The 25,835-nt window shown below is 35.7% G+C and overlaps 1 long non-coding RNA gene across 1 annotated transcript; it reads left to right on the plus strand.

The window, feature by feature from the left end:
- Positions 1 to 12,382: 12,382 nt before the first annotated feature.
- On the plus strand, positions 12,383 to 13,643 carry LOC115702567 (uncharacterized). Its single transcript, XR_004008925.2, has 2 exons — positions 12,383 to 12,948; positions 13,271 to 13,643. It is a non-coding gene; the product is annotated as an uncharacterized LOC115702567 (long non-coding RNA).
- The last annotated feature ends 12,192 nt before the right edge of the window (positions 13,644 to 25,835 follow it).

A 25,835-nucleotide genomic window follows, 5' to 3' on the forward strand; every position in this document is an offset into this window, starting at 1 on the left:
CTAATCCAAATTACTAAAGCGGACATTACACTTGTTCAGTTGTATTATTTGTGCTCTTCAATCTATTTGTTAAAGTTGACCAATAGATCTTCCCGTGACATATAGTTTAAGGACATTGTAGTTCAATCGAGTGGGAGCACTAATCATGGATACAGAATCTATAGCTTCTATCCGGACATAGAAGTGAAACGATAATTTCCTTCGAGCTTAGCTTAATAGAGATAAATGATTAAGTACTCATTTCAGTGATTATATTAGTTCACTGAAATATCATTTATAGGTAAATGTTTTAAGGATAAAATACATAACGGTAAATTTATCTCTACTCAATGTAGATCATCTGTAGAGGATCATTGATTATTAGGATTATAAGAAATGGATAATTCATAGCGTATCTATATCCTTGAACATATAGAGCGCTCTACATAATTGAGAGTGCGATTCCAAATCTATAGTGGTGTAAGGAGGAATTAATAAGTTAGAGAATTTACTTGGGAAATTCTAGATCTACTTATTAGGAGCTCGGTTATATAGGTTCATGGTCCCCATACTAGTTAAGACAATACTGCTTGTAAGACTGGGTTAATTTATTTTAATTAATTAATTATAATTCTAAATTAGATTATGACTTATTTATGAATTTTTACTAAGTTATGGCTTGATTGTGAAGGAAAAAGATTTTAGGGTTTATTTGTTAATTAAAAGACTTTGTGGAGTATAATTAATAAATCATATAAATGATAATTTTATTTGATAATTAATTATAATTATTAAATTAATAATTTTTGCATTTATAGGATTAGAATTGGAAAATTTGGCATTTGTGAAATAATAGATAAATGGTTGAGAAAAATGATAAAAAAAAAATATAATTAGTGTAGGGCCCACATATGGCCAGCCACTATAGCCTTATTTTGCTATTATTTTATCATTTTTATTCCATATAATTCAATCCTAACCCTAAGTGAATTAGTATAAAAAGAAAAGAATAGTCTCATTATCCAACTAATGCTTTTAAACCTAGTTTTCATTCTGTCATTCAACTGGTGTTTAGAGACTTCTTCTTCTTCTTCCTAATTTCAAAATCCAATAGTTTTCATCACAAAATAATTTCGAGCCTTAATGATTGAGTGCATGCCCACCCATAGCAAGTTAGTCCTTAATCATAGTGTGTAAGACTGTGAAGAATCCAAACAACAGAAGGAGAATCGGGCTCAGATCTTGATAATACTCTGCTACAGAAAGGAAACAAGGGTGTTAGAGATCTGAGTGGAAGGAAACATTATATTCCGCTGCAACCAACGTAAGGTTTCTCATACTTTATATGTGTTTAAGTTTCATTGTTTTGTAAATTCATATTTAGGATGTGAAAAACATACTTGATAGTAAATCTAAGTCTGGTAAAATATAATCCAACAGTTTGACCATTCTAGGGTGGAACGTCATTGTTGCACCCAACATTTTGAGTTCTTCGGTTAGTGCGCTCACCACTAGGGTAACTAGTGGCACTATCCTCATTCGAATTGGGGTAAGACTCCCCAGTGCGAAACCTACTCTGGCCTTGCCTTGGCGGGACATCTGACCGTCATTGGGTTAATAGGATGGTGGCCTTGTTTGGGACATAGTCGATCCCCCTGCCCGTGAGGTTTTCCCATGATTCCTAGGGCGGTGAGATCCCTTTGGGACATAGGGACCTTTTCTCCAAAGGGGATCCCTTATGAGGTGGCTCTTCAACCTGAGATCCTACCCTCTTGTTGAACAATCTAATTAGGTTGTTAGCCTCCCTATTTTAGCGGTTCAACTTTGCCTGTTGGGCTTGGAGGATTGTAGCTTCCTGATCCATCCACTCTTGAAGTTCGCATCTCTACTGGGCAAAAACATCGCCCATAGCAGCGCGTGTTGCTTGTTGGTCATGATGAAGGAGATTTGTATGACCCTGTACTTGTCCTACGACCTCTCTCAACCAGGAAAGTTTAGAGTCGTCCCCTAGGTCCACGTGGGGTTCGTTATAGGGTTGCCAACCGCAGGTCAAGTCTCACCATCATAAACACGAGGTCCAACCCTCGTGCCAGGAACTTCAGTTGTTGGTTGAACAATGGCCCCCGTAGGAGGCTCTTTACTTGGTTGGACCTCTGTTGTAATATCACAATAAGCCTAATGGTAAATAATTAGGGTTTATATTTATATTATGAGTTAATCAGGTAATAAGTGGGATTATGATCCTACTAATTTATTTCACCATAAAATGTAAAATTTGCTAAAAGTGAGTAAATAAGCGTAATTTGTAAATTACGGAGATTTATATAGCATGTGTGAATATAATATGAGTTATTTGTGAAATAAATATATTTTCAGGTTCGACGACCCTAGAGACCCGATTGGAGGCCAAAAATGTCACAACAGTTTTAGTTAGAAATATTGATGGAATTATTAATATAAGTTGATTTTAGCAATATGAGGGTATTTTAGGGTACTCGAAGTTGGCGAAATACCCTAAAAATAGAGATTTCTTAATAGCTAAGAAATAATAAGATAACTATTAATAATAAATTTTTTATTAATATTATTATTAATATTATATATATAAAACGATACTTCAGTTTCATTTCGTTTTAAATATATATCTATATATATATATATATTAAGTTTTAAGTTATAACAGTAGAAAGAATGCAGAACGAAAACCTCGTTCTCCCTCCTTCGACAAAACCTTCTCCTCCTATATTCATTTTCTTCGATTTTCATCCCGAAACTTAGTGATCTAAGCTCCGGTAGCAGTAGGATAGCAAATCTTTGAAAAACAAAAGCTTAAGGTATGGTTTAATTTCGTTTTAAGTTTAAAACAATTAGTTTCGTACAGGGGTTTTATAAATTAGAATAGTTATGAAGGTTCTGACCTTATAAAATTATTCTCGGGTAGTCATGGGACTAGTTTGATGTTTACTTGTTGAATTTGAGGTGATTTTGAGTTAGAAATCGAGTTTTGAACTTTTAAAAGCTTAGTCCGAACGTTAATGGCGTTTTTCATTTAAGGGGTCGATTTTTATTTCTGTTACGTAAGGATGGTAATATTTATGGTATATATGCGTCCTGTGAAGCTTGGAGTGATTGGGATAAGTTTTGGTAGTATTTCGGTGAGTGCGAAAATTGGGATTTTCGAATTTTATAGTTTTTATAAATTCTTAAGAGATCAGAAATCGTATTTTTGTCATAACTTTTGATTCGGGTGTCCGTTTTGGACATTCTATATATCATTTCGAAGCTTGCGACGAGCTCTACAAAATGATGTATGTTTTAGAGCCAAAATATAATTTTTATTTTAGTGTATTTATACTGCGGGGTTTGGTAGAAAACTCTAGATTGTCTTATGTGAATATAAGCAGTATTTTGGGATAAACACTTATTCGTTTATCATTGTTGTGACATAGGGTCGAGATCATTGGGGATAGTTCTCCACTTGGGTTGGCTGAAATGTATGAACCTGGATTAAAGGTAAGAAAAGTATATTGTACTACATAGTACATTGTATGTAATACAATTAGTATTGTTATGAATTGATTAATATTGAGATATAGTTAATATTGTTATATATTGAAAAGATTGATTGGTTGAGTATTGATAATGTGATAATATTATGCATGTGATATATGGGCTCACCTAATTAGGTGATATAATTTTCCTGGCGACGTACTGGATGTAAGTACCGCCGTCAGTGATATATGATGAGTACCGAGTGTATGTACGGGCTCACCTGATTAGGTGATGCGATTTTCCTGGCGACGTACTGGGCGTAAGTACGCGCGTTAGTGATATATGATGAGTACCGAGTGTAGGTACGGCTCACCTGATTAGGTGATGCGATTTTCCTTGCGACGTACTGGGCGTAAGTACGGGCGTTAATGACATGATAAGTACCGGGCGTAGGTACGAGCTCGTCTACTTAGACGATGCGATATATTGGTGCCAAATTGTGGCACGGGCTCACCTGATTAGGTGATGCAATTATATGATATATGGGTGCAGGTTTTTGGCATAGGCTCACCTGATTAGGTGATACAGTTACGCAACATATGAGTGCCAGGCTATAGCACGGGCTTGTCTGATTAGGCGATACAATACAAGATTATCAGATTAAAGCATCGACTTGCCTAATTAGTCAACATGATGATATGAAGATGGTGTTGGAAATATTTTACCAGGATCTAGATTTACTACCAAGTATGTTTCATTAACATCCTAATATGAATTCTAAAACAATGAAATAAACACATAAGAGTTTAAGAAAACCTTACATTCGGTGCAGCGGAATATAATGACTCCTTCCATTAAGATCTCTAGCCCTTGATTCCATCTGTAGCATAGCATTATCAAGATCTAAATCTGGATCTCCTTCTCTCCTTCTTTGATGCTGATTATCCACAGTTTTACACACTATGATTGAGATACCACTTGATGTGTGTGGGCACTACTCTATCACTCAAGGGATTTTCAAAATTTTGAAGAGAAGAAAAGAGAGAGGAAAGTGGCGGCTCAAGAATTCTCTCTGAAAGAATGAGATACAATTGTGTGTTGTTTCCTGAAGCCATTACTTTCTATTTATAGAATGCCCTCTAGGTTTAGGTTAGAATTGTGTGTCATTAAAATAATGGAAAAATAAAATGGTAAAAGCCTATGCATAGTGGGCGGCCCATATAAGGAAATTGGGCCTCACTTTGCAACTTTCCCATTTTGTTATTTTTCAATCCCATTTTCTCAAAAATGCCAATTTTCCAATTTAACATTTTAAATGCCAATTCTAATTATTTAATAACTTAAGAATAATTATTAAATAATATTGTCATTTAATATATTTATTAATTTAGACATATAAAGTCTCTTAATTAATAAATAAACCTAGAATCTCTTTTCTTTAAAATTTCGCCCTTGCTTAGTGAAAATTCAGAGAGTAGACATAGTCTAACTTTAGAATTATAATGGATTAATCAAAATCAATTAACTGAGTCTTACAAGCAGTATGGTCTCAACTAGTATGGAGACCATGGGTCTATATAACCGAGCTTCCAATAAGTCGAACCGAATTTACCAAGTAAATTCCCTAACTTATTAATTCCTTATTGAATCCACTCTTAGAACTTGGAATTGCACTCTCAGTCATATAGAACGCTCTATATGTTCCACGATATAGACACGTCATTAGTTATCCATTGTTATAATCCTAATTTGATCAATGATCCTCTATATAGATGATTTACACTGTAAAGGGATTAAATTACCATTACACCCTACAATGTATTTTATCCTTAAAACACTTAACCCTGTATAAATGATATTTCAGCTAAGTGAAATGAGTACACCACCATTTATTTTCATTTGGTTAAGCTCAAAGGAAATCATCCTTTACTTTCTATCCGCCAGATAGAAGCTATAGATTCCATATTTATGTTAGCGCTCCCACTCAATTGCACTACCGTGTTCCCAAAATGTACGTATCATCCTGACCCAAAAGTAGGCTTAACTAACAAATCAAAGAACACGAATAACACTCTTGAGATTGAACCTAATCATATCAGGATTAAGATCATTTGATCTAGGATCAACAGGTGATATTGAATTGAATAGATATTACGGTAAATTCTAATATATCTAATCAAAGTTCAATATCGGTCCCTTCCGATGTATACTCCATACATCCGATACTAGTAAACTTTGCCAATGTCCTGGAAAGGACATAACACTTTTCCAAGGTGTAAGAATACCTATCGCTTATTATACCATGTCAGTCTAAATCCAGTGTTCTGAAAAATCAGGGAATAAACTTTCGAACATATAATTAAGATTATATTCCACTGTGCTGACAACACTATAATCATTAACAAATTCATATGTTTTGGACTTAAATGGAATTCATACATTATATATATAATCATGAAATAAATCATGTGAACCATGCAACATAAGATATTATTTCCGATCTTTATTAATAAGTAAATCTGATTATATTAAAATGAGTTTTATTTAGGGCACAAAACCCAACAAACTCCCACTTGCACTAATATAAAACAAAATGTGCATTTCTAATAATCTCAACACCTTGATATACAAATCAAGTGTAATAGTAGTAAACTCCTCGTAATAGGATCTGACAGGTTGAATTAAACACAACCTCTGCTCCACCATTACTCTTCCTTAATCACAAAATCCTTGATAATGTGAAATTCCTCTCTATATGTCTACTCTCTTGGGATACTAGATTCTATACTTTTGGCAACTACTTTTTCGTTATTTAGGAAGTAACCCTAGTAGTTAAGGCAAGTCGGAACGGTGCCACAAATGTATAGAACTTTCCTTAAACTGAATAAGTACCTTTCCTGCAACTTGAAAATTCAGTCTCTTTCTGGTAGACTAAGAGACTTCAGATAGGTTTTTACACTTCTCCAAAATCACTACTCCACCCCTAGAGTAATCACCATTTTATCAATAGACTTTCTAGCATAAAGGCAAGTCTTGAAATCTGATGTGGTGTAGTCTAAGAGTTTTAAACACACCCTTATTGACTAACATATAGTTCCTCTTCTTAATCTTAAGATTTACTTGATTGTCTTCCAATGTTCCTCTCCTGGATTAATCTGATACCTACTCATTACTCCCACTCAACAGCAGGTGTCTGGTCTAAGGCATACTAAAGCATATCTGAGACCTCTCACTGTTGATTTAAGAAATTCTTCAATGGCTTTATCTTTTCTGGAATAGTTGAGACTTTCCTTAGATAAATAAAATCTATGCTTAGAAGTTGTGAAGCTTCTATAGATTTCCATTGGAAAGAAAATGCTTCAGCATCTTACTAAAGTAAGTTGCTTGCATTAGAGTAAGTAATTACCAGGTATACCACAAGCCATAGATTTAGATAAACTCAAACCTATAATACTAGGAACAGGAAGTTTTTTTGAGTCCATTGAAAAGACTTATTAACGAAAATTTCCTTTTATGTCCTTGTAATAGAAAACTTTAGGTTACTCCATGTGAATGGATTAAACCATAGTTCTCTTGGCTTTCTTCTTAGTTTCTTATCTTGACAATCCATTACTTGTTTAAACTTACAATGGATTTTAATCACTAGTGTCTTCCAAGTCATAATAAGGTGAGTTCCTAGAAACTCTCCCACTACGACAAGGTACCGTGAATTATGTCTAAGAAAACTAAATGGTATTGACCTCTTCAGTTGTGTTAAGACAACAAAGGCAGTGGGATCATCTTGTAACGAATAAGATGATAGAACACTTATGGAATCAAGAAAAAATTATCTCCTTTATTTGCTACTTTATTTTCAGACTTAGTCATTTTCTTAGAAAAGTAGTATTTGTTTAAACAAACACTTTCTTATCTAATGACTATGGGATGGTCCACCCCTAATCACTTAGAATAGCTAACAAACATGCAAACCAGGGTTAACAGTTCTAGCTTTTCTTAAGATTTCGATTAGGTCATCCATGAATCTAGTAATGATTTACATTAAGTATACAACCATTGCATCATTCTGAAATTATATTACCATAGAAGGATTTAGGCAACGACTAGTAACTAATTATCAATATGCAAATTGAATTTCTGGGGAGGTAAGTTTGGATATAATTAAAAAATCAAATTAATGATCTTTGAACTGCATATCTACTAACTTTTTTTTCTCCAACCTTATCAGTTCGCAAGATCTTTAACCACTTACCTTAATGGTTTTCCACCACTGCTAGAAATTCATGAAATTTTTCAAACATTTCAAATTTCTTTTGCATAAGGTAAAATTTAGAGTGATCGTTTTAAGAATACAACGAAAACTCATATCCACCCCTGAATGTACATCCATCTACGAATGAGATTATTATACTTTCAGTGGATATAGGCATATTAACTCTTTGTAGAGAATGATCTTGTCAAAACCACTATGAACAAGATACAAATGCCATAGATTTATAAAATATGGTTGTGTCTTTTGATGACTTGGATTACATCAAAGAGTTCTTAGAATAGTGCAAGTGGATTCTAGTCACAGAATACTAAACTCATACTGTTTGAATCCAATGAAAGAAAATAGTTATTAAACACTTGTGAAAGTGTAACTGTATAATGAGTAATTCTTTCTTGGACCACCACTACTAATCTAACTCTAAGTTTGATTTGCTCATACAAGTAGGAGATTTCTAAGATTGGGGATTTATATCATCTTGGGATAGAATTTCGAGAATATAATCATATGCGTCATTTAATATCTTAAGAGAAAATATAAAATGACATTAAATGATTTATAGACCATTCATCCAATGATATGTTATAAGCTAAGAGGAATTAGAATAATTTCGTATTTAAATAAGAATCTAACGATGCTCCCATTAGCGAGAGTCAAAGTAATCTTATTTATACAATCTTCTTGTTTCATATTGTAAATACTAGTCTAAGGTGTCATCAATTGATGAACAGCTAGATGTTGCATTTACAATATTTATCTTTCGAGATCTAACACTATTATGTTTGTCTAATGGTGAAAATCCATTAGGGATTTATCTCATTAGAACAACAAACCAAGTTAGACCAGCAATGAAGATTCGAAATTAAACTACAAATTAATAACAGAAAATAACATGGTTCAATATAAATTCGTACACAATTCAGAAATTATTAAACATATAGCAAGTAGGAATTACCGTTATAATCCTAATTTGATCAATGATCCTCTATAGATGATTTACACTGTAAAGGAATTAAATTACCGTTACACCCTACAATGTATTTTATCCTTAAAACACTTAACCATGTATAAATGATATTTCTGCTAAGTGAAATGAGTACTCCACCATTTATATTCGTTTGGTTAAGCTCGAAGGAAATCATCATTTACTTTCTATCCGTCAGATAGAAGCTATAGATTCCATATTTATGTTAGCGCTCCCACTCAATTGCACTATCGTGTTGCCAAAATGTACGTATCACCCTGACCCAAAAGTAGGCTTAACTAGCAAATCAAAGAATACAAATAACACTCTTGAGATTGAACCTAATCATATCAGGATTAAGATCATTTGATCTAGGATCAACATGTGATATTGAATTGAATAGATATTACGGTAAATTCTAATATATCTAATCAAAGTTCAATATCGGTCCCTTCCGATGTATACTCCATACATCCGATACTAATAAACTTTGCAATGTCCTGGAAAGGACATAACACTTTTCCAAGGTGTAAGAATACCTATCGCTGATTATACCATGTCAGTCTAAATCCAGTGTTCTGACAAATCAGGGAATAAACTTTCGAACATATTATTAAGATTATATTCCACTGTGCTGACAACACTATAATCATTAATAAATTTATTTGTTTTGGACTTAAATGGAATTCATACATTATATATATAATCATGTGAACCATGCAACATACAATGTTATTTCTGATATTTATTAATAAGTAAATCTGATTATATTGAAATAGATTTTATTTAGGGCACAAAACCCACCAGATGGTTGCTTTATGAGGTAACATATATATTATTTATATGATTAAATGAATATGAATTCCATTATTGGTATAATGGTTTTGTATTGCCAAATATCTGTATACTGATGTTTATTCATGGCAGATGCCAGTTGTGATTTGGATTTCATCTTATGAACAATGGGTGATGGGACAATGTTCGAATAACAAACTATATGATTGTTATTATTAGTTTTCTTGCTGAGTCCTTGTGACTCACAGGTGCTATGTGGTGCAGGTAAAGGAAAAGAAAAGTTAGATCAACCATGAGGTGACAGTCTTCTCCAGCAATGTACTGTTGGGTTTTATGCCCTAAATAAAACTCATTTCAATATAATCAGATTTACTTATTAATATAGATCAGAAATAACATTTAATGTTGCATGGTTCACATGATTTATTTCATGATTATATGTATATAATGTATGAATTCATCTAAAACCCTTTTCACATACTTGATCCTGTTTATTGTGCTGTCAACACATTGGAAAGTAAACATGACTATGTGAATAAAGATTCCTAGATTTATCAGACACAGGGTTTTACTGATATGATAATCTACAACAGAGTTTACTTGCATTTATAGAAATGCTATGTTCTTTCCAGAGCATTGGTTAAAGTAAAGCTCAGGTTGGATGCATGGAGTATGCATCGGAAGGGACTGATATTGAACTTTGAATTAGATTTATTAAACTTACCGTAATATCTATTCAAGTCAATATCGCCTAGTTGATCCTAGATCAAATGATCTTAATCCTGTTATGATTAGGCTCAATCTCAGGAGGCTATTCGTGTTCTTTGATTTGTTAGTTAAGCCTATTTTTAGGTCAGGGTGATACGTACATTTTGGGAACACGGTAGTGCAATTGAGTGGGAGCGCTAACATAAATATGGAATCTATAGCTTATATCTGGCGAATAGTAAGTAAAGGATGATCTTGTTAGGTTTTATGCCCTTAATAAAACTCCATTTCAATGTAATCTATTTTATTCAACATCAATAAAGAAACAGAAGTATTTTTCATTCATTGGTGTATGTTTTGGTTCACTTTATCAATTATTTTTCTATTTGATTTATAAATTCATATTAAACCCTTTTCACATACTTGATCATGTTTATTGTGCTGTCATCACATTGGAAAGTAAACATGACTATGTGAATAAAGTTTCCTAGATTTATCAGACACAGGGTTTTACTGATATGATAATCTACAACAAGAGTTTACTTGTATTTGGAGAAATACTATGTTCTTTCCAGAACATTGGTTAAAGTAAAGCTCAGGTTGGATGCATGGAGTATGCATCGGAAGGGACCGATATTGAACTTTGACTTATATTTAATTAAACTTACCGTAAAATCTATTCAAGTCAATATCTCCAAGTTGATCCTAGATCAAATGATCTTAATCCTGTTATGATTAGGCTCAATCTTGAAAGGCTATTCGTGTTCCTTGAATTGTTAGTTAAGCCTACTTTTAGGTCAGGGTGATACGTACTTTTTGGGAACACGGTAGTGCAATTGAGTGGGAGCGCTAGCATAAACATGGAATCTATAGCTTCTATCTGGCGAATAGTAAGCAAAGGATGATCTCCTTCGAGCTTGACCAAACGAAAATAAATGGTGGAGATCTCATTTCACATAAGCTGAAATATCATTTATACGGGGTCAAGTGTTTTAAGGATGAAATACATAGTAGGGTGTTACGGTAATCTAATCCCTTTACTGTGTAGATCATTCATATAGAGGATCATTGATCAAATTAGGATTATAACAATGGATAACTAATGATGTGTCTATATGGTGGAACATATAGAGCATTCTATATACTGAGAGTGAAATTCTAAGTTCTATGCGTGCACTACTACAAAATTGGCTTTTCCCAACGGTTAATAAGGGGGTCAATTATAAAAACTGTTGGAAAAGGCAAGAGGATATTTTTTCCAACGGTTTAGAACCGAAGCAAAGAAACCGTTGGGAAAAACTAATGCCAACGGTGGAGAACCGTGGGCAATACTAAATGGAATTTTTTAAAAGAAACAGCGAATGGCAACAGTTTATAACCGTTGGGAATACTAAATATTCCCAACACTTTATAACTGTTGGGAATACTTAGTATTCCCAATAGTTATAAAGTGTTGGGAATACTTATTATTCCATGTTCTTTTTAGTATACAAAAACAAGTTTTTAGATTAAAGAAAAGATTTTTTTCCTTAATAAAAAAAATTGTATTTAATAAAAGAAAATACTAAAAAAAAGTTTCAGATCTAAAAAAAAAATTGTACTTTTTTTCTTAGTAAAATAAGTTTGTATTTAATAAAATAAATTACCAAAAAAAAAAGTTTCAGATTTAAAAAATAGAAAAAGAATTTTTTTTGCTTAATAAATTTATAAATTGAGAAATTTAGAATTTATATATTTTAATTAGAGGATAATTTTAGAAATTATTTGTATTTAAAAATTTATTGTGAAAGTTATTCGAAAAAAATTATTGTGAAAAAGAAAAATAAGGACTAAAATACTATTGGATAATTATTTGAGGTCTTAGAATTATTTTGAATTTAGTTACAAAAATTTTATTTAGTAAAAGAAATTTATATACTTTTTTTTTGCTTTATATAAGAAATTTATATTTAATTAAAAATAATAAAAAAAAAAGTTTCAGCGATTTAAACCAAAAAAAAAAAAGATATAAATAGAACATTATAAAATATTATTGCACAATTCATGTGAATTTAGTTATAAAAAATTGTAGTTAATAAAATTCTTATATTTTTTTTATTTTTAATTTTTTCTTAATAAAAAAATTATATTTAATTAAAGAAAATAACTAAAAAAAAATATGTTTCAGCTATAAAAAGAAAAAAAAAGAGGGGTATAAATAGAACTTAGTATATAATTTATTTTTGTTTGATAGGTATATTTTAAGAATGTGAAGTAAAATAAAAATATTTAAAAAATTTAGTATAATTAAAAATATATATTTTATAATAAAAATTATTAAAATAAAGTGTTTTTGAGATAAATAAAATATCTCTAAAATAATTAATTAATTAATTGGGAGTAAAATGAAATAAAGTATAATTAATAAATAATCAAAATTTCTTTTGAGAAAATAAATAACCAGGTTTAATGTAAATATTTTGGTAAATAAATTTAAGGGTATAAAAGGAAAAATATGAAAACCCTAATCTAAACCCTATTTCCTCTTCTTCTTCCTCCTGCCTCTTCTTTTATCCTCTCTCTCTGGCCTCTTTTCTCGAGCAGCTCTGCTCGCTAGACGGAAGTGCTCCGGCCACCCCAGGTCCCGATGGACCTCACCACGTAGATCCCCACCCCAGAAACCCCCAAACCCACCCCTTTCCTCCCACTCGATCCCTCCTTTCTCCCTCTCACCATCACTCTCGTCTGATTTGGGCACCTCCAGGTATGAATATTAGTAACAACCACGGTGAGATCTCATTATAGTTATATTTGGCCTAATTGTTTTAAAATTTTAATTCAGATTTTCATTATGGTTATATTTTTATTTTCATGTTTTATATATATATATATATTCTATCGATGACCCACTCTCAATTTTAGGTAAATAATCTTTTTTTTTTTTTTAATTTATTGGTATGATGATGATGATGATCGAGGACACACATAATATTTGAATTTTGTTTCTCATTGTTCATTTTATCTTTGCTATATGATTTGTTAGATTACATATATATATGTAATTAATTATTTTCTTATTTGTGTAGGTTTTGTTTCATATTTGGTTGAGTAAAAAACCCAATTTGTGTAGGTGTGTCTCGTTTCTTTGTGAAGAAAACCCAATTTGGGGTTATCCTCCTTAAGGGCTTCAAGAATATGTGGCTCGATCCTTCTTGCATCCACTCTGACTGAGAACTACCGCCACTAGTGGAGGAGCTCTGGCGAGCATTTCAACCAGCCGTAGCCGTTGTTCTTAGAGTTTGAGTTTATTTATTTGGATATAAATTATTTACTATTCAGTGTAATTGTTTGAATTCGATAAACGTGTGTAAATTAATTCTTAAATTGTATATACTTTATATTGAAAAATATTGTAAACATAATAATTTAAATTTATATTTATGATTGTAATTTCTTTAATTTTTGTTTGTATTATTATTTTTTTTCTAAATTTATTTATAATATTATTGTAATTATATAATAAACTAGCTTAAATTTATTTTTTTAATCTACATAATATTTTTGCCAACAGTTATAAACTGTCATTTAAAGTAATTTTTTTCCAATAGTTGTAAACTGTCATTTAAAGTAACTTTTCCCAACAGTTATAAACTGTCTTTTAAAGTTTCATATTTTTATGACACCCACATAGCCAACGGTTTTAGGAACCGTTGGGAAATATTATAAAAGACAGTTATAAACCGTTGCAAAAAGCCAATTTTGTAGTAGTGGTGGATTCAACAAAGAATTAATAACTTAGTGAATTTTAGTGCTAAATTCTTGATCTACTTATTGGAAGCTCGGTTATATAGACCCATGGTCCTCCCACTAGTTGAGATAATATTGTTTGTAAGACTCATGTAATTGGTTTTGATTAATCAATTATAATTCACAAATTAGACTATGTCTATTTGTGAAATTTTCACTAAGTAAGGGCGAAATTGTAAAGAAAGAGTTAATAGGGGCATATTTGTTAATTATGATACTTTGTATGGTTCAATTAATAAATATGATAAATGACAATATTATTTAATAATTATTTATAGTTATTAAATAGTTAGAATTGGCATTTAAATGGTTGAATTAGGAAATTGACATTTTTGAGAATATCAGATACAAAAGGTGTTAAAATTGCAAAATTGCAAAAAGCAAGGCCCAGTCCACTAAGCCATGGCCGGCCACCTTTGTAGGCTTTTTAAGTTGATATTTTCATTATTTTAATCCCAAATAATTCAAATCTAACCCTAGTGGAATGCTATAAATATGTAGTGAATGCTTTAGGAAAATTACACTTCTGATTCAGAAAACCTGAGCCTCTCACTCTACCTTGGCCGCCACCCTCTCTCTCTCTTCTTCCTTGATAATTTCGACCTAACTTAGTGATTAGAGTAGTGCCCACACACAGCAACCAATACCTCAATCATAGTGAGGAAGATCGTGAAGAAAGATCATCAACAAAGGAGATTCAGCATCAAGGATTCAGAGAAAGAGATCCAGGTTTAGGTCTTGATAATACTCTGCTACAGAAAGGATTCAAGGGTTAGAGATCTGAACGGAAGGAGTCATTTAATTCCGCTGCACCCAATGTAAGGTTTCTTAAACTTTATATGTGTTTAATTTATCGTTTTAGAAAGTTCTTATTTAGGATGTTAATAAACATACTTGTGAGTAGATCTAAGATCCTGGTAAAATAATTTCCAACAACTGGCCTCAGATCCATGGTAATTGATTTACTTGCAAGAAATTTAGACTTTAAAACGATTGTTTGTATGTTTTTGGATTGTATCATGTTGTATTGAGTGTTATTTGATGATTGATTGATGTTTGTACATTTTCGTGAAAAATAATTAAGCAAGTTACTTTTTTACAGAACTCAATTTCGATTTTATTTGAATTAGTTATGAATTTTTGAAGATTTGAAAAAATCGGGGCTGTGCTGAAATTTTCCTGCGATCGCGAAAACTGTCCGTACAGCTCACAATTTTTTTCGTTTTTTTTCGATTTTTCATGCTTTTTCATGGAATTAACTTCCGATTTTTTGTGTAGTTCTATATTTATACTATTACTATTCCTAATTCAATTCTAATTATCATTTTGAATTAATTTAATATTTTTTAAATTTAATTCAAGATATTTGTGTAATTTGAATTTCAATAGAATTAGTATCTATCTTCTTGCTTAAAAATCTATCTTATTTTAAAATTTGATTATATCTTATCTTATTTTAAATTTAAAATAAGATAATTATAATCATGTAATTTTTAAATGATATAAGATATTTTGCTAATTTTTTAAATTTTGTTATTTTATTTATTTAAATTACATTTAAAATTTGAAAAAGATATTTATTTATCTTTTCTAATTTTTTATTTAATTTTTATTTATAAAATAACATTTAAAAATTTAAAAGTAGTTAGCAGATTTTTGAAATGATATTTAGGTTGGTTGAAACCTAATTTTTCAAAATTGTAGGTTTAATTTTAAATTTAAATATTTAATTAATTTTTCGAAATTTTTTTTAAATTTTCGAAAATTTTTTTTAATAATTTTTCGAAATTAATTATTTAATTTAAAATTAAATAAATCCTACATCCAACTATCCAACTAACCTTGTTGCAGGAGTATGTGTTTTAACTTGTGTGTAAGTTTTCAAAACCTATTATTACTTGATTGCAAATAGCCATGGTTACTTTTTGCCAGATCTAATGATCCGATGGCTCCCTTGGTCAAGATAATAATTTGTAACAGGTAAATTTACAATCTTCTTTCATCTGTGTATGACCTAGCAACATGATAGGATCCATCCAAAGTGTGCCTGTGTGAGCCTATGTGTTTAATTTTATTATAGATGCATATAGGTTGTTGTTGCTAAAATAAATTATCATAGTTCTTGATAGAATTTATTTAGGCCCATTTAGTTTTTGGGCCTATTCAATTAATAACAGTTATTCTTATCAAGGTTAAATTCCTCTCTTTTGGGCCTTGTGTGAGAGTTGGGAGCCATAGAAGTGGGTACGACATACTGAACCCAGCCCCCCTCACATGAACCACCCCAATTGTGAAGGCCCATTTGCCTGATTTGAATGACTGTACTAGGTTAATTACACTAGTTTAACCTAATTAAAATTGATTAGCAACATAATTAATTTCATTTATTTTGAAATTAATTTAGAAAATCATAGTTTAAGAATTTTATATTCTAAGCTAAACTATATGTATTTTCTTGTATTTAATTAAATATAGAATTATAACCATCTAGATTCTTTCTGAAACTTAATTTAAATTTTTCATTAAATATTCCTATTTAAGTTGATATTTAGTTATTTACAACTAACCAACTTAAATCTGAATATCTTTTGGATTTAAAATTTCAAAATTAAGTTGAGGAATTTTAGGCATTGGTTATTAAGATTCTTTAGATATTTTTTAGGTTAATATCTTTTCGAATATTAACTTAAAATGGAATATCTTCAAATTAAGTGGTTACAACTTAATTTTAATTTAATTAAATCTGATTTAAAAGATATTTAAGTTGATTTTTTAGATTCTTCTAAAACAACTTAAACAAGATATTTTCAAATTTGTTCCATTTAATATTCAAATTTATTTTTTGAATTTAATTAATAATTGAAAATTAATAAAGTTGATTTTTTATTTAAATCAATTTTGATTTATAATTTTTCATTATTATATTATGGAACTTGTTCGATATTTATTTGAATTTTTTTTTTAATAATTGAAAATTAATTAAAGTTGATTTTATTTTAAACCAACTTTAGTTTGTAATTTTTCATTATTATAATATCGAATTAAAATGATTATACAAAATACATATAATAATTTTTTAAATAATGAGTTTTTAATCAAAAGACATTCGATCTCCATTGTGGGTTTTACACCGCGTTTGTTTTAGTGAGTAATCCTCCCTAATGGAGGAACGTTCATTAGCAATTTCGCACCGTTTAACCTCGCATGATAAGTAGTTTGTAAGTGTTTTGTATGGTATAAATCACCCTAATGGTGGCGACCATACTTGACTTGCAAATTATGAAACAATGGTGGAAGCTCATAAGATAGAATTGCCTTGACTCTCGCCTAAACGGGACAACGCTGAATTCCAATCTTGATCGAATAAAAGGTCGCTAGAATGGTTATCATTTTAGATGAGCTGACAACTCTATTCAATGGATGATGCTTTGACTCTCGCCTAAACGGGACACTGTATCAGTTTGTTGAAATACCTTGGAAAATAAACTATGTTAGATTTAGTATTTCTATAACATATGTCATTACTTGTTATTTTCTAAACTGTGTATGAATTTATGAGCCAAAACCTTACTTCTGTTTTATTGATGTGTTGTAGTGTCATTATGAATAACCCTCACCCCGATCCTCTCTCAGTTACTATCTTAGCAAAAGAACTCTATAGTGTGAAAATGCATCCTGGTAGTCGCATTAACTCGCACCTGTTGATGATGAATCTGAAGTTCCAAAAGGCAAATCTTGTAACACCCTAACTATTTTAGGCGTATTACGTGATTTTTAAACGTACTGTGCAGCTCGTTGCTAATCAACGAGGTTTATGGAAAAACGTGATTAATTAAAAATTTTGCTTTTTCATTAACTTATAAACCATTTTACAAAAGTCTCGGGATCCCGATTTATAAAAATATTTACAAACGTTTTAACTGTTTAACTTTTACATCAAAATGAAAGTCGTCTAACGACAGTTACAAAAATCTCAGCCCTGCTGTCCCGAGGATCGTACGCTCCAGGCCTAACCGCCCCGACATGTACAATCTCATAAGCTCGCTCACGGTCCATCAGCAACTGCCTTGCCTTTACCTACGCATGAACATAAACTGTGAGTCGACAAACTCAGTAAGAAAAGCATAATAATATCATACATAAAACTGACTGCCGTGTCCAACACGATACTGAGTCCCGCTACTGCCATGTCCAACATGGTACTGAGCACTACTGCCATGTCCAACATGGTACTGAGTTTTGAACGTTCAGGGGACGGTACTATTGACAAGTATCCTCCTGATCGGTCGAACCGGTCATACTCCGGCTGCTGGTCATACTCCAGCCTGTACCGACGGGATAGGTCAATAGCAGTGAACCACCAACCAAGTGTCAGCCTGATCGGTCAAACCGGTCATACTCCGCCGTCTTGGTCATACTCCACTCGTACCGACGTGACGGGGTTGGATGGTTCGAAGCCTAAATACATATCTAATGTAATCTAGCAGTGCTTCCTACATGCACGCTAAACATGTAATCTACATATGCATACTGTTATACTAATCTTACCTGGATTCCGATTTCGTGTGTGCCGGTCAACCCGACCGGAACCGAAGCCGAACGGCGGATTACATCGGCTCCTAAACCATAAAAATCACAACGCTATAAGTGACACGCTAAATCACTTCCCGGGGACTAAAACTTGAAACTAAAAGTTTCCCTATCGATAAAAAGCATGGCAATACCGCTAAAAACCCAAAAACGAGGAAAACTAGGGTTCTGAAAAATCCCCAACCGGCAGACGGTTGCCCAACCGAATTCGGTTACGGGAAATTCTGAACCCCCATCCGACCCGGATGCTCAATCGAATTCGGTTCCTCGCAGGCAGCAACCATAAAATCTCATAACTTGACCAATTCGACCCCAATTGGTCCCAAACTTTCCAGACCTGTTCTAAATACCCTAAAGAACAAATCCAAGGCAACAAACCTACCCAGAAACCACAAATACAAAATTTGCCATTGGAGCTCAAGCTTTGAGTTCCAAACTCAAGCTTGAGCAAACCACCTAAACAAGCATGCAAACCAACTTAATTCAACATAACTAAGCATAATATCACCTCTGCAAACTAACAAGAACAGCAGCAACAACACAGAACATAATCACAACATTTTCCTTCCAAAATTCATACTTTTTCACATAAAAACTAAAAGCTTAACAATCTAACCTACATGCTTTCAACATAGCTTAATTCCTATCAATTTAACATGCTTTGAACCACATAAAATAATCACAAAACACAGCAGCCAACAACATCCAAAACAACATGCATTCATCATCTTTTTCACACATTTTCCTCAAGAAAAACAAGGTAGAACAATTATTTAAAGAAATACCTCAACAATGGTTACTAGAGCTAGCAAACTAGGGCTTGAATCACCACCAAAAATCCTAGCTTTGAACCCCAAGTCTCAGCCGAAATGCAAGAGGAAAAGAGAGAGAGTTTTCTATTTTTTAAACTTTCTAATTTTTGACTAAGTGTAAAATTGAGAGAAAAGGGATTTTCAAGCTTAATATACCATTTTATTAAATCCATTTCAGCCAAAAGCAATTAAATAAATAAACATTTATTTCATTTAATAAACTCATATAAGACAAAACACTAATGGGGCAAAAAGACCAATTTGCCCCTCCACCATAAAATCATGAAAAATCATACTAAAGGGGTATTTTTGGGACATTCTAAATTCCCGGCCATTCCCGACATTCCCAATGTCTAAAACCCGTCCCCAAAATACTAACATACTAAGTTGTGATTTCTACTGAGCCAAACGCCGCGTTCCAAAATACCGGACACCGGAAATACGAAACATAAAAGCTACTGATAACATACTCATGCATATCTGAATTCCATAAATATCAATACTAAATTATTTAAATAGCTATAAATAATTTCATGATTAACATAAATAACTGCTAATTTCCAAATTAACTAAGCGGGCTTTACAACTATTCCCCCCTTAAAAGGATTTCGTCCCCGAAATCTAACCTGAATAACTCTGGAAATTGAGCTCGCATATCTGATTCTAGCTCCTGTGTGGCTTCTTCCACCTTACTTGTTTCTCCGCAGAACCTTGACCAACGCTATGGTCTTATTCCGAAGGACTTTATCCTTTCTATCCGGGATCCGCACCGTCGTTCCTCATAAGACATATCTGACTGAAGCTGAAGACTCTCATAGCTGAGTATATGAGAGGGGTCTGAAACGTATTTTCTCAACATTGAGACATGAAATACGTTGTGCACTGCTGATAAAGCTGGAGGCAATGCTAACCGATATGCCACTTGACCTATCTTCTCGAGAATCTCGAAAGGTCCTGTAAACCTAGGGCATAACTTGCCTTTTTTCCCGAAACGTTTAATCCCCTTCATCGGAGATACTCGCAAAAACACATGGTCCCCTACTCGGAACTCAACATCCCTACGTTTCGGATCTGCGTAACTCTTCTGTCTGCTCTGTGAGGCAAGCATTCTAGCTTTAATCTTTTCTATTGCCTCGTTGGTCCGCTGAACTGACTCTGGACCTAGGTATTTCCTCTCCCCTGTCTCATCCCAGTGGATAGGGGATCTACATTTCCTACCGTACAACAGTTCGTAGGGTGCCATCCCTATCGTACTCTGATAACTGTTGTTGTACGAGAACTCTATCAACGGTAGATATTTACTCCATGAACCCTCAAAGTCCATAACACAGGCTCTCAGCATATCTTCCAATATCTGAATTGTCCTTTCGGACTGACCATCTGTCTGAGGATGAAATGCTGTACTGAATTTTAACTTCGTACCCATTGCCCGTTGCAAACTCTGCCAAAATTTGGAGGTGAATTTCAGATCTCTGTCCGAAACTATAGATTTCGGTACCCCGTGAAGTCTCACTATCTCCCTGACATATAACTCTGCCAACTGATCCACTGAAAATGTCGTTCTAACCGGCAGAAAATGAGCGGATTTCGTAAATCGATCCACCACTACCCAGATGGAATCATGCAAACCCGTGGTCCTAGGTAACCCGACCACAAAATCCATTGTAATATCCTCCCATTTCCATTCTGGTAGGGTTAGAGGCTGCAACAACCCTGCTGGTCTCTGATGTTCAGCCTTGATCTGCTGACACGTGAGGCATCTCGATACGAATTCTACCAAATTCTTCTTCATACCGCTGCACCAGAAGTACGGTTTCAAATCTTGGTACATCTTGGTGGTGCCGGGATGCAAAGAATATGGAGTAGAATGAGCCTCCTCAAAGATCTCGTTTCTCAAGTCCACACTGTTCGGGACACAAACCCTGGCTTTATACAAAAGCATTCCACTAGCTGACACTGAAAAGTCTTTGGCCTGACCAGCCAATACCTCATCTCGGATCTTCACTAACTCCGGATCTGACGTCTGAGCAACCTTTATTCTTTCTAACGGTATCGATTGCAGCGTTAAGTTGTGAAGCCGACCTACCACAAACTCAATGCCGGATCTAACCATATCCTCTCGCTAGCCGAGGTGAGATCCGAACCATGCTAGCTACCCGCCCGGACCCTTTCTCGCTCGTGGCATCGGCCACTACATTGGCTTTCCCGGGATGGTAAAGGATCTCACAATCATAATCCTTCACTAATTCCAACCAACGCCTTTGTCTCATGTTCAAATCTTTCTGAGTAAAGAAATACTTGAGACTTTTATGGTCGGTATAGATCTCGCACTTCTCACCATACAAGTAATGCCGCCAAATCTTCAGTGCAAAAACCACTGCGGCCAATTCTAAATCATGGGTCGGGTATCGCTGTTCATAATCCTTTAACTGACGGGAGGCGTAAGCGATAACCCGATCGGCTTGCATCAATACGCACCCCAAACCCTGTTTGGATGCGTCACAATAGACCACGAACTTCTCCTCGTCCGAAGGCAAAGCTAGTACGGAGCGGTAATCAACCTCTCGTTTCGGCTCTCCCCGAAAACTAGCTTCGCATTTATCCGACCGGTATAAATCGCCGATTCTTCTTTGTAAGCTCGGTTAGGGGCATTGAAATTTTGGAGAACCCCTCCACGAACCTACGGTAGTACCCGGCTAATCCCAAAAGCTTCGATCTCTCGTCATCGTCTTCGGTCTCGGCCAATCCTCGACGGATTCGATCTTCCCGGGATCCACCTTGATCCCGTCCTTACCCACAATGTGTCCTAGGAAGGACACCTGAGACAACCAGAACTCACATTTCTTGAACTTGGCGTAGAGTCTATGTTCTCGAAGTCGTTGCAGTACCATTTGAAGATGTATCTCATGCTCCTCTTCTGACTGAGAGTACACGAGGATGTCGTCGATAAATACAATCACACAGATATCGAGGAAATCCTTGAATACTCTATTCATCGTGTCCATGAATGCCGCAGAGCATTGGTTAGTCCGAATGACATAACCGTAAACTCGTAGTGTCCATACCTAGTGCGGAAAGCCGTCTTTGGAATGTCCTCCTCTCGAATTCTCAACTCGATGATAACCCGAACGGAGATCAATCTTAGAAAAGACCGTCTTCCCCGAAGCCGATCGAACAAGTCATCGATCCTAGGTAATGGATATTTATTCTTCACCGTCGCCTTGTTCAACTCTCCGTAGTCGATGCACATCCTCATAGATCCATCCTTCTTCTTGACGAACAAAACCGGGCTCCCTGTGGTGACACACTGGGCCGAATGAACCCTATGTCAAGCAACCCCTGGAGCTGAATCTTCAATTCCTTAAGTTCAGCTGGAGCCATCCTATACGGGGCTTTAGAAACCGGATCCACCCCTGGTGCCAAGTCAATCACGAAGTCAATCTCCCGCTGAGGTGGTAACCCTGGAAGTTCTTCGGGAAAAACGTCCAAAAATTCCCGAACCACTCTGATGTCCTCTGGCCGAATGGTGTCTGGCCGAGTGGTGTCCACCACCACGGCCAGAAACCCTAAGCACCCGCCGTGCAATAATTCTCTCGCTGACATAGCCGAGATCACCGGGATCCGAGATCCCTGAACCGAACCCACAAACACGAACGGTTCTTCACTTTCCGGTTGGAAGACCACCATCTTACTCTTACAGTCAATGCTCGCCGAATATTTAGATAGGAAATCCATTCCTAAAATAATATCAAATTCGACTAAGCTCATCTCTATCAGATCAGCGCTTAACTCTCTACCATCTATCCTGATCGGCATAGACCTAATCCACCTATTGGAGATAACCAATTCTCCGCTGTGTAATGTGGTTCCAAACCCTGATTCATATCTATCAAAGGGTCTACCCAACTTACTAAAAACTCTGGCCGCCACATAAGAACGTGTAGCCCCAGAATCAAACAGCACTGAATAAAGTGAGTCGTTAATAAAAAGCTGACCTGTGACAACTGATGGGTTGGCATCTGCATCAGCCTGCGTGATGGCGAATACCCTGGCTGGAGTGGGTATCGCTGGAGCTCTCGGTGCCTCTGGCCGGAGCTGGGGACATTCCCTCTTGAAGTGCCCGGGCATGCCACAATGAAAGCATCCCTGTCCCTTGCACTCACCCCGATGGTGCCTCTTGCAGCTAGGGCACTCGGGATAGGAGAATCGGGTCTCATTACCACCAGACGACTCCCTCGTTCCGGTTCCCCCGAACCTCTTGTTCGACTCGAGCCGCCGGAAGCGATGGGTGCCCTCTTCCTCCGATCAATGGCCGAACCACTACTCCCCCGCCGAAGCCCGATGCAGAGGGGTAGGAGCTCCGCCACTAACCGAGTACCGGCCGATTCCGACATGCACCCCACCGCGCCCCCGCTCGCGGTGCCTTCTCCACCATCCGAGCATAGGTGGTGCCGTCGTCCTGTGGTAATCATCGGGTCATGCTCGATCTTGGGACTCAACCCGTCCCGTATACTTCTCCTTCCCCGCCGAAGTCGGTCGGCACAATTCCCGAGGCTAACCTCGCCAACCGGTCAAACTGAGTGGTATACTCAGTGACACTCATGTTCTCCCGCTGGGTCAGGTGAACGAACTCTTTCCTCTTGGCGCTTCTGACCGCCTCATTATAGTATTTCGCGTTGAAGAGTTCCTGGAACCTTTCCCAGGTCATGGTGGTGACATCGTGAATCTGAGACACCATGTCCCACCATACCAGGGCATCCTCCTGGAACTGAAATGTGGCGCACACCACTCTGTCATTACCGGTGACACCCATGAAGTTCAAGATTCTGGTGATCACCGTCAGCCCACCGGCCGGCTTTCGATACATCTGGACCTCCCAGGAATACCGGTGGTGCTTGTTTCCGAACCGCTCATACAATGGTTCCAATCTATGGGCCGCCACCACTATCTCGGCACAGGCGGCGAGGGCGGTGTGCCACCGGAACTACGGGCACGGAACCGGCAGGAGCACCCCGCCGTCTCAACCTCTCGAATCTCGAGGTCTTGTTCTTCGATCCGGCTTGCATCTTCGCAAACCGCAACTCCCGGTCGGGGCTCCACGATCGAGGCAGGGGAGCCTGGGCAGCCTGTGGCGGGTCCTCAACACCCCGACCACGAGCCCTGCCTCGGGGACCTCTACCTCGGCCCCTAGCAGGTGGGGGAAATCGAGCTCCCTCTCCCTGATTCGACCCCACAGAGTTGCCCCGACTCCTGGTAGTCCGCCTGGCGTCCATCTATTTAGAACCGCCTGCGAAACCAAGAGTTGGCATATCAGGTCGTATTCAAGGCGAGCTTACTAATGCCGCTTAATTTGGAAATTAGAAATGAAACATGCGCCTATTCTACTATCAGGCTACTAACATGCTTCCTAACAAGCTTTTCTTTTTCATAATTGAATAAAATAAACTACTAAAGCAATAAAGGCTTACTGAACCGTGAACCGAGCTAACTGCTGATGACGATTGTACATGTCGTGACGATCTTCGGAAGACAACCTGGCGGCTCTGATACCAAAATTGTAACACCCTAACTATTTTAGGCGTATTACGTGATTTTTAAACGTACTGTGCAGCTCGTTGCTAATCAACGAGGTTTATGGAAAAACGTGATTAATTAAAAATTTTGCTTTTTCATTAACTTATAAACCATTTTACAAAAGTCTCGGGATCCCGATTTATAAAAATATTTACAAACGTTTTAACTGTTTAACTTTTACATCAAAATGAAAGTCGTCTAACGACAGTTACAAAAATCTCAGCCCTGCTGTCCCGAGGATCGTACGCTCCAGGCCTAACCGCCCCGACATGTACAATCTCATAAGCTCGCTCACGGTCCATCAGCAACTGCCTTGCCTTTACCTACGCATGAACATAAACTGTGAGTCGACAGACTCAGTAAGAAAAGCATAATAATATCATACATAAAACTGACTGCCGTGTCCAACACGATACTGAGTCCCGCTACTGCCATGTCCAACATGGTACTGAGCACTACTGCCATGTCCAACATGGTACTGAGTTTTGAACGTTCAGGGGACGGTACTATTGACAAGTATCCTCCTGATCGGTCGAACCGGTCATACTCCGCCGCTGGTCATACTCCACTCGTACCGACGGGATAGGTCAATACCACTGAACCACCAACCAAGTGTCAGCCTGATCGGTCAAACCGGTCATACTCCGTCGGTCATACTCCACTCGTACCGACGTGACAGGGTTGGATGGTTCGAAGCCTAAATACATATCTAATGTAATCTAGCAGGCTTCCTACATGCACGCTAAACATGTAATCTACATATGCATACTGTTATACTAATCTTACCTGGATTCCGATTTCAGTGTGCCGTCAACCCGACCGGAACCGAAGCCGAACGGCGGACATCGGCTCCTAAACCATAAAAATC

The sequence above is a fragment of the Cannabis sativa genome, chromosome X (assembly GCF_029168945.1).
Source record: "Cannabis sativa cultivar Pink pepper isolate KNU-18-1 chromosome X, ASM2916894v1, whole genome shotgun sequence".
NCBI lineage: Eukaryota > Viridiplantae > Streptophyta > Magnoliopsida > Rosales > Cannabaceae > Cannabis > Cannabis sativa.